The 12,767-nt window shown below is 35.4% G+C and overlaps 1 protein-coding gene across 8 annotated transcripts in view; it reads left to right on the forward strand.

Moving 5' to 3' along the window:
• ERC2 (ELKS/RAB6-interacting/CAST family member 2) overlaps positions 1–12,767 on the forward strand; it is a 424,893-nt gene that overhangs the window by 345,077 nt on the left and 67,049 nt on the right. The gene's annotated exons all lie outside the window — the stretch shown is intronic.

A 12,767-nucleotide genomic window follows, 5' to 3' on the forward strand; every position in this document is an offset into this window, starting at 1 on the left:
GAAACTGCTACCAACTATGGAAAATTGTAATTAGAATGGAAAATTCCATCATTCTGCTCAGTAGACACAAAGGTTTTTCTGAGTACAGAGAATACTAGAACTAGAATGGGAAACCTGTTTTGAGCTACCTTGTAATCTGAAAGGCACACCATTTTTTTAATATATGTGAAACATACTTTAATGCTGAGACCTTGTGTGTTAAGGTTCTGCCTGAAGTGAAGTTTTACGGCCAATTTATAAGGTCTTGCAAACAGGAGTTTACAGTGGAAACAGTGACTCTTACCTTAATTGTAGCAATGTCAATAGCATTGCTGTAATGAGCATCTGGCTACATTCCATGTGTTGACCACACCAATGGGTTTTGTGCATCATAAAAGAAGTGTTTCCCCTCCATATTTGATTTTCCACATGTCAATCCCTCCTACGCGCTCCAGCCCTCTCAGTTTATTGGAATCCCAACATGTGAGCTGTGTGACTGAGGGAGATGGGTGTTTGCTCCCGTGACAAAGACATGCAGGCCCCATGCTTTTTCAGCTGCGTGACTTGCCCTTGTCACTTCCCCACTGCCATCCAAGTCACACTGGATGCCCATGGCCGATCATCCTGTCAGTTGTGTGCAGCATTTTAGGGTATGGATTTGGAGAGAGGAAGCAGCACCATGCTGTAAATGCATGAGATCTTGCAGCAGGAGAGCATGAGATGAGGCCAAAAGAATGAATTTTGTGTTTAGCACATGAGACTTGGCAGATATAGTTACTGGCACTTGTTTGGGAGCAGCTTGCATGTGCATTTGTACAAGGGAAAAACTATGCATTTAAAAATGTTACCAAAACCAAACTGCGTAATTTTAAATGAATGCTGGGCAGTTCCAGCTCTAAGTCACTTCATTATTTTTTTTAATCAAAATAAGAATTGAATTAATGCCCCTCCTAAAGTAGGTAAATAATTTGTAATAAAATATATTTTGCATGAAGTACAAATAAAATGTCTTTTTGTATGAAGCAAGTGTTGCCCAGATGTGCATGTAAGGTTTCACAGCAGTACATACAGCTGCTCTTGTTCTTCAAAGGTATGTTCTCCTATTACTTGAACTTTTAATGGGTGATCTAATCGCTTCCAATATCAATGGCTCTTCCATCTCCACCAAGGTGAGAGGCTATGAATATCCAAGCTGTTTAATGCAACGACAAACTTGCCACTTTTAACTTTTTGGGGACCTGGTGCACTTATTGTAGGAACAGAGACAATTAATAGTGAGCTGTCTTTGTTACAGACCTATATATCTGTATCCTAATATACACAACTTGGCTTTTTCCTGAGCAGTGTTGTAGCTACTTGCTGTCCTGGCCTGGTTTTGTCAGCATTCAGTCCAGACCTTTTGGAGGGGGCATTTTGTTAGGATTGTGACAGGCTTTGGAAAGCTGGGAAAGCTTTACAGCCTTTACAGCTTTACACCTTTACAGCCACTGCATTCTCTTGCTCTGAAGTGGGTTATTTCCCACCTTCCTTAGAAAGTTTCAATTATTACTTTTGACTGCATGAGGCAAAGACATACTTAATGTGAATGTCTCTTCCAAAAGCCATAATTACCCAATATACTTCACTTTTTTTTTTTTGTATGCACATGTAGAAGTAGTATTATTATTTCTAGAAGTATAAATTACTAGGAGTGATATGTAGCGTTGCTGTTTAGACTGCTTGCCTCTGAAAGATAGTTTCTTTGCTTTTCTTGTTTATAGGAAGAAGATCTTCAGTTTCTATGTTGTAGGCACACTAAATGTTTGCTCCCAACAGATGTCAGTCCTTATCTAATAGACCTTAGAAGGAGTACTAATTTTTGAAATGTCAGAGGAATACCATAATCGTAGCTGTCATTTTTACAGACAGGGTGAATAGTTCCTCTCAGTGAAGGTAACTGCTCAGTGAAAAATGTGGAGACAGGAAAGGACTATTGAAGCAAGAGGCCTGAACTCAGTCAGTTCAGATCCCCAACTTAATGAGTGTTCCTTGCCTTTGTTGTGTGCACTCTAAGTATGTACTGTGTAGTCATAGCAGAACTATTAATGTGAACATGTTGTTTAGTCCTGGATTGTTTTGTGTCTCCTGTAGTGATGTCTCCCACAAAGTATTTGATGTGGGAAAAGCTTCCAGAATTTAGGAGTGGAATTTTTTATTTTTTTTTCGTTGCTGTGCCTGCCTCATAACTGCTGATAATGGCTCTGAGAATAGAGGGAGCTAACCAGACATGGCAAGAGTACAAGTGATTGAGAATGCTAGTGCCTGAAAGTGTTCAAGAGATCTTAGCTGAGCATTTGCTTTGTAAACCAACCTGTGATTCTTGCTTTTCCTTTCACCCTGTATTTATAAAGAGAAAAAAAATATTCCAAGCCAATCAAAAACAAAAGATGAAAAAAATGATGATGTACATCTAACATGTGTGATATTGACTTATAAGATGCTTCTTTTGTTTAGAGAGAATTAAAACATACAATATTGTTGTGTATAGGGCTCTTATTTTCCTTTTTTAAACATCTCCGTGGTACTGTATGTATGATGTTTGGATTCTTACTATAGTGTACCTCAGTCAAGTATTGTTGTTTTCTACTTAAAGGTCTTAGGCGTAGCAGTTCAAAGTTGAGTTATTTATTTATTTGCTTATTTTCCTTGATGTACTCAGAGAAGATAAGTATCCAAAGAATCAAAGACTTAAAAGATGGTTATTCTCACAGCCAAAGTTTTGGAGTCTTTGAGGATATATCTGTTGGAACAACAATAAAGAAGTTTTATTTTATTAGAGCCAAAATATTTTTCAAATGTTGGTAATTAAATTGAGTTCCTAAAGATATTAATATCAAGGGTGGATATTTCAGTATTAGGAGATGCTGGCTTGCAAGATTCATAATTAGTAGTGTGGTTCAAAATTATCACCTTTAACCTATAAACTGTCATCATCAAATCATAAGCCAGAGATCCATACATAACCAGGGCATGCTGGTGGCCTTTTTGTACTTTACTGTATAATAAGTATCTTCAGTGTATTGTGAGCATTGCTATAGTTTACTATTGACCTGTTAATAGCAAGCAAAGATTTAATGTATTGAATAATTTCTGGTATTTCCTCACATCAGTCAGACATCCATACTTTTATTCCATTTTGTTCTTAACTCTTCAAGTTGTTTCCTCATGTGTGTATTCTGGTCATTTGACACACAGCAGCCAGAAACTAGGGAGTAAGTTGGGATCTGCTTGTACTTGAAATAATTTTTGATGGTTCCATTTTGTCTTATTTGGTCTCATTAGAAAAAAAAGAAAAAAAATGATGATGATAGTTGTGTTTCTTTGCTTTATTTTTTACCTCTTCTCGGTAAGTGTATAGGTCAAACAGCAGATAAAAGAAGCAATATTTTTTTTTAGTTCTGAATAAATTAATATAATCTAGAAGATTATATTTTTATGGTGACATGCTCTCTCAGCTTTTCTCACTTTGACATTCTGTTATCCCTTTTGGCCCACATCTGCATATGGATAACATTTTTAAAAATAATTTTTGTTTCCATCTTTACTTTTGCCAGTTAACTTATTGACTATATGGGACAAGCTGAGTAAGTTGTCAAGAACTTTCAGAGCAGAGACAGTGAGAATATGCTGGGAGGTCAACATGAAAAATGTATTGAATGAGTCATGGCTAATAGGAATAATTTTAACAAAGTAAGGCTATTAAAATGGAGGACAAGAACAAATTTATAACAAAGGAAGGCACAGGGATAGGAGACTTTCCCAGTGATATTTTGCAAAGTGAGAGCAGGAACAGAGAAACTGGAAATTAGAAATACACTCTTGCAGGAAACAGAATTAAAAGGAGTCTGATGAGTAAAGGAAGAATATAAATCATATAAAACTATTAGTCATGTCAGTAGAGGAAAACAGGGGAAGATGTGCTCAGAAGCCACGGTCATGACATTCAGGGACTGAAAATTGCAAATAACCACTTGGCATGACTGGAAACCTGTGATGGAACTAATTGCAGCATGTATTTCACACCAAAAAAATTAACAGGGCAGATAAGAGAGAAATTTGTATCAGGCAAGAGAATCAAACATCAAAAAATTTGCTGTGGATTCTGTCATTCTGAAAACTTCATTTAGGGCATATTGTTCTAGCTAAACAAAAAATTCTGGATGTGTTGAAGGAATCCCTTGAAGGCATATTATGCACGATGTCGTGGAGGGACTTTGGCTTTATCAGTTGCTTTCTCATGGCTTTAAGCATGAGGGTAATTATACACAAAGGACCTGGAGAAATGTAAAGAATTTTATTATAAAATAGGGTCAATTGAACTTGCTCACCACCTGCACATTTTTGTCCTCCAGGATCAAAACTTTTCTTTGGAAGCTCATGCACAAATGCATACTCAGTATTTAGTCTTTACACACCTTTCATAGCTGTTAATACCAAATATATTTGGGAGTTGTGATTAATCCTGCAGTTGTGTGTAGTTCTAATTTCAGTTAGAATTAGCAGATGATCTGAAAGTTTTGGAACACTATGCTTAAATGACTGCTACAGTCCTTTTTTTGTCTTAAAAGTTATAAACCTAAGAGAAAACCAGACTGTGTGCGTGATACGGGAGAAAGAGCAGAGGAGTGAGGAGAAAACACCATTTCCCGGTTACAGCTTTACAGTGGGAGGTAAATAAGGCAGTGTCTGATATCCTGATTTCCAAAAGGAAAAGCAGGAGCAGTGATGAAAGCCCAACAGCCACATTTTGATCTGATCTCCCATACTTGGCGAATAGGATAAGGTATCTGCACAGGCATGACTGTGGAGAAAGTGATTGAAGTGCAGCCTTCTTTTCTTCAGGTAGACCTCTGCACAAATTTTGTAGCATAATTTCTATTCCAGAATTAAAAAATAGTTGAATGCATTCCTAGTCAGTAGGAGATCAGTTGGTGGAATGAAAGGCCTTTCATGCTGTAATATTTCAGTTGGTGTCTACCAGTGCTAGGGAGGTAATTATCACTGTTACTGTTTTCCAAGTTGACAACAAAGGGGGTCAAAAATGCTTTTTCTGTCTGATAAAGTGCTTAACTAGCTTTCAATGAAGTTGTATATTATGGTTCATTGCCCTTGAATTTTTTTGAGGACCTAAAGCGACCGGTTTAGTGACTAGCAGTAATGTATCAGTGCAGATCAGCAGCAGATAATTTAGTCTGATCTTGTTTGATTTTATGGGTCTCCTAAAAACTTTGTTTCCACATACCTACCAGCTTAACAGACAGACATATGATTTCAGGCTGCTAAACTTCAAGGACTGTTGTAGAAGGGGCAAGAATGCATGGTGGAGGAAAAAAGGGTGGAATTAATGCTGGGAAAGAATTTGACTCTGGCTTATACTCTGTTGCCTTTCATTTTTAGACATGTCTACACTGAATATTATACAGTTCTGCATCTGTTTGTGGTACAAAAAGACAAAAATGAGATGACTAAATTTTAATAAATAAAAATGTTTTCAGATGTATGTAGTTCTCCATGTTCCTCTAAGAGGAAAAGAGAGAGTTCTTTACAATTCTAAATATAGCTTAACATCTATAGCAAAGGGATTCTTGAAGTAAATGTCTTATGCTTAAACACTTCACAAAAATTGAATTCAGATGCAGAAATTAATAGGCTAGAAGTTAAGGGAAATGCAATATGCTAACCAAGTTATCCTCCATACACCATCCTCCTTGGGAACCGACAATTTTGAATTTTATGTGAGGCATTAATTTAATGAGGTTGAATTTTCATAGCTTCCCATAAAATAAAATATACAGTATCTTAGCAAAAGAACAGTCATTCCCAGAAGCCCAAGGAAGATAAAATGTGTTTGTGTTTCTATGAATGATCTTTGCCCTAAAAAATAAGGTGACAGCTTTGCTGAGTTCAACAGACATTATAGACAACCATTTTTTTGGTCAGCAAATAAATCTCATTTTAAAGTATCTTATATTTTAATGTTATAATTAATGTTGATAACTGACAAATATTTATATTTCAAATATCTGTTATTACTGTCATTTCTTCTACTTGGTTGTTTTTCTCCTCCTATAGTAAAAATTAACATTCAATAAGTAAATAATAGCAAGTGACCATTACTTTAATTTTAGGCAGGATTAATTTGAGTCAAATTTAATGGTGGGGTGTATGTAGAAGGAGCCAAGCTACTCTAACAGAGACCTATCTGGTATTAACCAGGGATCACAGGGTCTCACTTTTATGTGCCTGAGAGCCTGATGTATTTATGGAGTGTAGGATAGTGGATAGTTTCCTTTTAGTTTTTTTTACAGTTAGACAAGGTATTACTGGTATGATCAGGTATTTCCTATATGCAGAGTAGGAAATACTGCTAATACAGTTAATAATCCAGCTAACAGAAGAAAAAAAAATTAAAAGGAAATGTTTTAAGGGCCCTCATGGCACACTGTAGTATTAAACACGTGGCAGCCCATGGCCTCAAAATAAAATCTTACAATTTGAGTGTGATGTCACTGGTCAATTATTTGACTGTGGTAGCACTACTGATAGTGATATCACACCTATGAAAACTGGAACTCCTCCAGCTGGGTTTGAAGGTGTGATCTACAATCCATCAATGTCGACTAAAAGTCAACCATTACCTTTTACATCAAACCATAAAAGTCAGTTTTACCATCTCTGCCCAAGCATAAGGGTGCTGTTGAAGGCAGCCTATTGTTTTTAGGTTTTATGTATATAGTTTATGCATTACGTTCCTCTGAGAGGCCTTTGATTGTATCTTTAATCATAATATCTGGTGTTAATTGCTGCTGCTAATGTGTTCTCTTTTAATAAATTTAAACTTCCCAAAGTAACTCGCAAGGAGAAGCAATTATATTTCATTTTGAGAAACTGAATTATGAAGACCTGTACATAAGTTATTTGGTATTTATCTATTAGTATTGACGTGGTTTGTGACTAATTATGCCCCTAATTTCATTGTGAACACTAATATTTTACAAAATTTTAAAAGAAAAAAAAGAAAAATTATTATGATAGATTTAAATATATTTAATCAGCTGTCAATACGGTAGCTTGAAAGTGTTATATATCCTTTTTTCTTCTATTGAATATATGCATACAGTAATTTTTTTATTTCTATTATGCTTAATAAGGACATCAAAATTATATAAATATATGAAAATGTATATCAATGTGTGAAAAATAAAAATTAACATAAAGTTATATTAATGCAATTTTTATTAAGAACTTTTACAATATTTATTAAGTTGTTCTGCTGAGGTTTTAATAGAGTTTTACAGCTACTTTAACATAATTATCAACCAAGATTTTCCACATCTTTTTATTTTATAATTGCAAATTGCAGCACTTCAGAATTTCCTTTCTGACAGCAAAAGGAAAGAAATTAAATAAGTCATTACAATAAAGCAGTAGTATGGGGTTTATTTATCTGCATTATATATTCCCAGTTTACAGACCTGCTTATAGAGGTTGTCTGACTTTTCCCATAAAGAAATCCTTTCTTTTAGCTGATAATTTTATAAAATTACTTGGGACACTTGCCAAGTGAGTATCTGTCTGAAGAGTTTATACTCTGCACAAATGGTTCCAGGTGTTTAGCTGAAAAGTCTCAGCTATTTCCAGCACAGAGAATACAGGAAAAAAAAAAACAAACAACAAGGTAGTAAACAATACGAGTGACAACTTGTTTGAAAAGATTTACTGATCCATTTTCTTCAAGATGGTCTCCTGAGTTTTAGCAGTTGAACAGTATTCATTTAATGGGTGTGCTTTTTGTTTTCCAAGAAAATGTTAAATTCGGTTACATTAGAAGAATCCCTCTTTCCATGAGATTCTTAGGCAATGTACCTCAAAAGAAAAAAAAAGGGCAACTCAGATGTGGGGTAGGATGGAGCTGAGGTGCTTGTGCACACGGGTGGGAATGGTTTGTGGCTCAGGAGACAAGGAGAGGAATGGGGACTGCTAAACTCTGCAGAAGGGGGTTGTGAGATGGGGGTTGGAGGGCAGGGTGGAGGCTGGAGTACACAGAGAAGAATGAATGGAAGATGGAGGGAATATTAGAACTGGCTGAGCCAAATCCCTGATGGTAGGGGAAGAGAGTCCAGAGGGATGAGGATAACTGCAAGTCGACCAAGTAGTGGGTGCTGATAGGTAAATGAAGGCAGTCATGTCATAATAAAAGATGCCCTAGAAAAGCCTGAATGAAGGAATTGTTTTGTTTTGACATTAGTTTTTGAACAGCGTTCAGTCAAGCAGCTTGAAGATCAGATATATCCAACATCCTGGCCAGCTGGTCGTGGGTGAGGGCCTGGCATTCACTCTGTGTACTGACTGAGGCAGGAGTCCTGGGGAGAAACAAAATATGCAGCGTTAAGGACTGTGTCATAACTAATACCTAATAAGGTGCAAACTTCAGGCTGAACAGATAACCTCAATCCTGGAACTTTGTACACTTTGCTTGTTTCAACTTGTAAGCTGATAATGTTGTTATACCCAAGCAGTTTTTTCTGTGTGAGGAATACACATAAAGTAGATTTTATGCAAGATAAAAAAATTTGATGGGTGTCTAGGCTTTAATCATGTTATGTGGTTTAACATTTAGGTGGGTGACAGAAAGATCAACTTCTCAATATCTTTTCAATAAATAAAATATTTGCTTTTTCATCCCTGCAAGAGGTTGAATATGCAGCAAGAGATTTGCTAAGTAACAAAAGCTGTAATATGAATTTCAATGTTTGATTCTCAGTGTGTATACCTGTACCAATTTCAGTGTTTGATTCTCAATGTGTATACCTGTACCAGTCAGCTTGTAATATTTTTAATGATTATTTTGTAATCAATTGCATTATTCTGCTATGACAGCTTTCTTGAGTGAGCTACAGAGCCTGAAAACTTTTACTACAATGCCTAAGTGTCTCAACATTGATAAGTAGTTCTATCACTTTTTTTTTTTTTATCTACAAGATAAAATCTTGAACTCAAAAAAGCAAAGTAAATAAAATAAATAGGGTAAATGAGACAGCTGCGTTCTTTTGTGAAGAGAAACAGTAACAAAGGATAAATCAGAAAGCTGAGGATGATGTGTTGCAATTGAACCTTGGTACATATGACAGTTCTCTGTTTAGGATTTTCTCATAAAGATTCAAGGTAGAAAAACTTAAAGGTGGAATAGAGTTCTGCCAGAATATTTGACTTGTCCTGTAGGGAGTTTTTTGAGGCAATGAAAGTATTTGGTTTATCTAAATATGTAGAATTTATTGTCCAAGGAGACGAGGTCCATGCATCAGCAGTGTTTACAAAATAATAGTTGTCAGACTCCGTGATGGGTTTTTTATTTGACAGGATCTGGTCAGTAAGTTAGTATTTAGAGTAAAGATGAAATGGAATGAAATTCAAGAAAACTGTTTCGTGAGTCTGGTGCAGAAGTCTGAAGTCTGTAGTAACCAGGAACCACAGCTAGAAAGTTAAGAGGGTACCTGGTTATTCAGAAAACTGATACTGATATACTTGCCCTTGTTTTGGTAAATTGTCTGTGTGTTAGCTATTTTCATGTCATCCGTGCAGAATTGTGTACTAAAAGAGGTATATAATTGTAATGCATTGCAAGCTATTTCATAACAAGTCTTGAAAGTATGTTTGTAGTATTCTTTTTTTCTGAATAAGGAGATAAGCATTTATCCTAGTGTAGGAAACCAAATGTTTATCTTAACGACCAAGTATAACTCTGGAGTTATAATCAGCAGGTATGTCTCTCTGGATTTCAACAGAGGTTGAGGAAATCTTAAGCAATGTGTTCTTCTTCCCAGACTCTGGAGCACCTGTTGTTAAGACAAAGACTATGTAAATCTGTTTAAATCTTATATTGTTAAATCCTGCAGTTGTTCGTGCCACTAGAATTCTTTTCAAAGCTCTATGCACAGATGCTGCATAAGCAGCAATACCACCTGGGTTTTCTGTTAAGGACAGTCACTGAGGGGCAGAAAAATCAGTGATGGTGAGTTTGGATTCTATAGAAAGAATTAAGTAGTGATTTTTTTTTTACTGGATTTTTAAAAATCTGTATTTCCAAGGGAATTTTTCATTTAATTTTTAAAGTATTCTTAAGGATTTAAATGTGAAGATCTGTTTAAATAAAAAAGGCTTTTAGTGGAAGAATAAAAAAAATAATCTAATACCACCTAAAAAGGCTTCAAAGTCAGTCTGTCATGTTCTTTCTGGCAATGAAGCTCTCACATTATCTTTTTAATGTTGAAATCAGTTCAAGTCAGTGAAATTTCTTTAATGAACTTTAGGGCACATCTTCAAAGGAACCTGCAATTGAACCTGTGGAAAGGCCAATGCCTTTGAACTGTGGAAAAGAAGTTTATCCTAGATTAGCTTGATCTTTTAGTTTACTCTGCCTTCTAATCTAGTAAGAAAGATCTAAGCTTTAAGAATGCCCCTGAACTGCAGTGACAACCTAAAAGTAGTGTATTAGCGATAAATTCATTGCTTCCCTTAGGTATTGGCATTTTAAATTTGGAAGGATAGCTAAGTTGTTTATTTTGTGCTGTGAACATGACCATTCTGTGTCTCCCTGAGCACTATATTTTCTTTAGTTTTGTTACTACCTTATAAATTGAAAATTTAACTTCATTTTTGTTTTCATTCTCCCTCTAACATTTCACTGTACTTCCATCCGGTTCAGTCTTTCATCACTCAAATGTGGAACAATGTACCTTCAAATGTGAAAGAAATAACAAAATCTGGAACAAATTACCAAGTGATGGAGAAGGGAAATGCAAAGCTGTATGGAAATAAGTACATTAATGCATAGGCTCTGATGCACATGAGTCTGTTTTGAAGGACACTTCATTTTTAGTTTGAACTTCTGCTTTTAAATTTCACTGTAATATGATATAACATTTGCTTGGGTGAGTACTTAAGGAACTTCCAGTGTTAACAGTATTCTTTTCTATAGAAATTCCATTGGATTTCAGATTTTGTACTCTTTCCAGGTTACAATAAGAAAAATATGGAAGAGATTTTTAATAGAAAAACAACACTCAGTGGTTTGCAGCTGGCAATCACAATGCCTCTACTGCTGCTTTTATTTTATTAAGTGGAACAGGTCAATTCAGTATCAGAGCTCATTGTGCTCCTTCTCTGGTTGAAGTGAATACACATTTAGCAAAAAATTAAATGACCACTAGTTTCTTCCTTTCATTCTGTGAAATGTCTTTTAAAAGCTCTCTCATTTTGTGGAATCAAGTAGGACAAGAAGGGTTATCACTCAGCTGGGCAATGGAAAATAAACCATTTGTCTGTAGTACTGACTTCCCCAGTGACATTACTGGATGCCTACTTTTAATTATGGATTAAGAAGAATTAACAGTATGCACAAAGTGCAGAAAGGCAGAGTTAAGTAGAAAAATCTCATTCAGGTGAAATAAATTGTATTTATAAAACTGGATTTTTGAAAGGGGAAGTATTGGAGAGAATAATAAAACATAATTGAAGGAACAGAGAATAAGTGAAAATTATATGTTTATCCAGCATTAAGGATATATGGCATTATGCTATATTTTCCTCTATTGTGTTTTATTTTGAGTTTAAATCCTTGACCTTTTAAGGTCAATGGGAATTTCAACACTGACTTGATTGGCACTATTTCACCCTTCATCTCTGAGAAGCAGTTTCTGCTTTTTATTATTATTTCAAAATGGTATCCTTCCTTTTCTTCTCTCACTCCAGTTTCCTAAGGATTTATAATCTTTTGCATCAAAAGGAAATTTTTCCTTGATACATACTGTATAGTTGAAATCAAGTACCAGGCAACAAGCTTGCTGTTCTAATGGGCTGATTCCAGCAGAGCAGACGTTTTGAATCTGGACTTTCTTAGTTATTGAGGGTACAGGATTTTGACTGCTTTTATCCTTTTATTGGTGAATGCACTAAAGTGCATGCAGACAGAGAATGTTAAAGTGGCAGTCAGATAAACTTGTTAAAGCAGTGGGAGTTTTTCCTTTCTTTCTACGTGACTTTATCATCACAGTGGAGTTAAAAGGCAATTAGCCCTTCAGCTCTTTTCTGGCCAGTTTATTGGCATTTTACACACAACTGTTGAATAGACAGTGCCATATTAAAAATTCCAATGAAGCTGGCCTGGGGATAACAGACTCTAAATTTCTGGTTAATATAGGTTTCCTTGAGAGGGACTATTGCCAAAAAGCTCGAGTGAAATTATCTAAAAACAGTACCTACGCTGAATGTACTCATAGTTGATGGAAAATTGTAGTAGTCTTGCTACATGCTGTGTTACATTTCCAGGGAAATATTTTTATAAAGAGTGTTTGATGAAAAAGTTTATTCCTTTAGTAATAACAGGCTACCCACTGTGTTACTTAAGGCAATGAACATAGTGAGTAGAATGAGACATTTTCATCATCATAACAACAATCATACCTGCTTTGCATTTCTGTAATTTTCATCTGAGGTCATTAAAACACTTTACAAACGTGGATTACTTATTTCTATCAGTATAGGAGAAGAAGAGGGGGACAGATTGTTATGACAAAGTTTTGACCAAATTTAATCCAAATGTGTTTTGGTTTTAATTTGGTTTTGTCATGGCTTTTTTGTTTGTTTGCTTAGAATTGTAAAGAAAATATCGTGGGAGTTTCTTCTCATTTCAGTGTCAGTAGAAAAGGAAAGTTTTTGATTGACCTGAGACTATTATTGTCTCTTAACGA

This window comes from Manacus vitellinus, unplaced genomic scaffold, assembly GCF_001715985.3.
Source record: "Manacus vitellinus isolate BGI_N305 unplaced genomic scaffold, ASM171598v3 scaffold_14_pilon, whole genome shotgun sequence".
NCBI classification, from domain to species: domain Eukaryota; kingdom Metazoa; phylum Chordata; class Aves; order Passeriformes; family Pipridae; genus Manacus; species Manacus vitellinus.